The following is a 380-nucleotide window of genomic DNA, read 5'->3' on the forward strand; positions in this document are numbered from 1 at the left end:
TTCCCTCTGCTCCCTCACCTCTTCCCTTTCCCTCTTTCTCCCTTATCCTCTACTTCCTCTTCTCTTTTATCTCCCCTACTTTTGCTCCTCCCTCCTCCTTTCCCCTACCCCTGTTGTTGTGATCTTAAGAAGAGATAGAGCTATAAGAATATGTTCTGGCGAGGTGTGGGGGGAGGGAGTGCCTAGCCGGCCCATGCCAAGGCATCCCTTCCCCCTGAGGAACCAGACACAAGATAGGATAGTACAGAAAAAGAGGTTAGGGTATGGGGAGGAGAGTTAGTAGGGTAGCAGAGGCAGAGAGGAGAGAGTAGAGAAGTGGGGGATGGTCATGACCACGTGGAGAGAGGGGGAAGGGAGTGGGGAGAGAGGGGGAGCAAGAA

The 380-nt window shown here is 53.2% G+C and overlaps 1 protein-coding gene across 2 annotated transcripts in view; it reads left to right on the forward strand.

Moving 5' to 3' along the window:
* Positions 1–380, forward strand: part of LOC116094844 (tumor rejection antigen P815A-like) — a 5037-nt gene that overhangs the window by 2642 nt on the left and 2015 nt on the right. The gene's annotated exons all lie outside the window — the stretch shown is intronic.

Source organism: Mastomys coucha, chromosome X (genome assembly GCF_008632895.1).
Source record: "Mastomys coucha isolate ucsf_1 chromosome X, UCSF_Mcou_1, whole genome shotgun sequence".
Classification (NCBI taxonomy): Eukaryota; Metazoa; Chordata; class Mammalia; order Rodentia; family Muridae; genus Mastomys; species Mastomys coucha.